The sequence below is a fragment of the Chrysochloris asiatica genome, unplaced genomic scaffold, assembly GCF_000296735.1.
Source record: "Chrysochloris asiatica unplaced genomic scaffold, ChrAsi1.0 scaffold00088, whole genome shotgun sequence".
In the NCBI taxonomy this organism is placed as follows: Eukaryota; Metazoa; Chordata; class Mammalia; order Afrosoricida; family Chrysochloridae; genus Chrysochloris; species Chrysochloris asiatica.
Genome location: NW_006408606.1, coordinates 8,401,373 through 8,404,070, shown reverse-complemented (window position 1 = coordinate 8,404,070; position 2,698 = coordinate 8,401,373).

Sequence of the window (2,698 nt, the reverse complement as noted above, 5' to 3'; positions counted from 1 at the left end):
ACTCAATGGAACTTAACAACAACAATAACAAATTATCAAGAACCAATGGTACTGAAAGAAGTTCAAGTAACACTGAAGGAATTAGCAAAAAACAAACAAACCAAGGCTCTAGAAATTGACATAATACAAATTCAATTTTTTTCTACCAAATGATGCTGCATTAAAAGCTCTCACTCATCTTTGGCAAGAAAATTGGAAGACAGCTACCTGACCAACTGATTGGAAGAGATCTATATCTGTGCCCATTCCAAAGACAGGTGACCTAATAGAAGGTAAAGATCATTGAACAATATAATTAATATCACAAAAGTAAATTTTGCTGAAGATAATTGTAAAACACAGCAACAGTACATTGACAGCGAACTTCCAGAAATTCTAGCCATATTCAGAAGAGGACATGGAACTAGGGATATCATTGCTGACATCAGATGAAAGTAGAAAATACCAGAGAGATGTTTGCCTGTGCTTTATTGACTATGCAAAGGCTTTTGCTTGTATGTACCATCACAAAGTATGGATAATATTGTGAAGAATGGGTATTGCAGAACACTTCTTTGTGCTCATGAGGAACTTGTGCATAGACTAAGAGGTAGTTGTTAGAACAGAACAAGTTGATACTGAATAGTTTAAAATCAGAGTTGTATTTCATCATACTTATTAAATCTGTATGCTGAGTAACTAATCCAAGAGGCTGGATTATATGAAGAAAAACATGGCATTGGGACTGGAGGAAGACTCATTAACAACCGGCAATATGCAGATGATACAACTTTGCTTGCTGAAGGCTAAGAAGATTTAAAATATGTACTGATGAAGATCAAAGACTCAACCTTTAGTATGGATTGCACCTCATTGTAAAGAAAACAAAGATCCTCAAAACTGGATCAATAAACAACATCAAGATTAAAGTTATAAAATATTTCATTTTGATTGGATACACAATCAACACTCATGGAAGCAGTAGTCAAGAAATCTAATGATGTATTACATTAGGCAAATGTGCTGCACAAGACCTCTTTAAAGTGTTGAAGAGCAAAGATGTCAGTTTGAGGACTAAGATGTGTCTGTCCCAATCCATGGTATTTTCAATAAGTTCATATGCATGTGAAAGTTGGATAATGAATAAGGAAGCCCAGAGAAGAATTGATGCATTTAAATTGTGGTTTTGATGAAGAATATTAAAAATATCAGAAAAACAAACAAATCTGTTAGAAGAAGTATAATTAGAATGCTCTTTAGAAGTCAGCATGGTGAGGCTTCGTCACTCACACTTTGAACATGTTATTAGGAGGGATCAGTTCTTGGCAAAGAACATCATGCTTGGTAAAGTGGAGGGTCAGTGGAAAAGAAGAAGACCCCCAAGGAGATGGTTTGACACAGTGGTAGCAGCATTGGGCTCAAATGTAACAACAATAGTGAGAAGGGCAAAGGATCAGACAGTGTTTTGTTTTGTTGTACACAGAGTTGCTATGAGTCAGAAGTGACTCAATGCACCTAACAACAACTACAATGAGTTGGAACCAACTTGACAGCATTTAATAACAACAGCAATAACAACAACCTTTCCCTGAAACATTCTATGTGCTTCAATTTATACCATGTCAAATAGCAATTTGGGCAGTCTTGTGGAACTCAAATCATGTTCTTTGAGTTTGGGTAATAAAAAGAAGTCTGATGGGAGAAGATTGGGGCTGTGGGGTGAATGGGGTAAGGTTACCCAACAAAATTTTCATGAAACAATCCTTGCTGCACTTGAGAAATGAACGAGTACATTGTTGTGATGGAAAAAATAGAATTCCTTGCACAACTTTCCTGGCCTTTTTCTCAACTGTTGTTATGTACCATTGAGTCAATTCTGCTTCATAGCGACCCTATATAGGGTTTCTGAGGAGTGGCTGGTGGATTTGAACTGCTAATCATATGGTTAGCAGTCCAGTGTTTATACTAGAGTGCCACAGCAGGGCCCTTCTTAAATTTTCAAAAACTTCTTCATAATGATATGATCATCCTGTGTCCTTTGAGAAAACCTACCTTTTAGGAAGACCAAGAAACAGTTGCCATTATCCTTTGAGCTGACTTCTCTGCCTTGAATTGCATTGGCCCAGCAGATCCCCTGGGAAGCTACTGTTTTGAATGAACCTTGCTCCCTGGATTGTATCGGTAAATCCAATACTTGCCCCAGTCATGGTTCGTTTCATAAAATTGTCTTCATTAACTTAAATCTTGCCTGAAGGACTTTTGGAAAGATCAACTCTTTGAGCTAGGTGACCTTCCAACAATGCTTCTAGTACCCATTGAGCCAAAAGCTTGCTGAGACTAAGATGTTAGCCTTAATATTGAAAATAGCAAATCATGTAAGATCCTAGATTCAGTAGCAATCATATCAATGATGGTCCTATGTGGTCTTTTCCACCAGTTTCTGGACTTCAGTCATTTTCTTCATTTGTTGAAGTTGACAGTCTCTTGGCTCATCTTTGAGGTCTTTCTGAACCTCTTTTAAAACGCTTGATTCATGTAAAAATGCTCTGGTAGCATAGTGGTTACAAATTGGGCTGCAAACCACAAGGTCAGTAGTTCAAAACTACCAGCGGTTCTGCAGGAGAAAGATGAAGCTTTCTGCTCTCGTAAAGGTTTACAGCCTCGGAAACCCTGTACAGGGTTGCTATGAGTCAGAACCGACTCCATGGCACATTGTTGT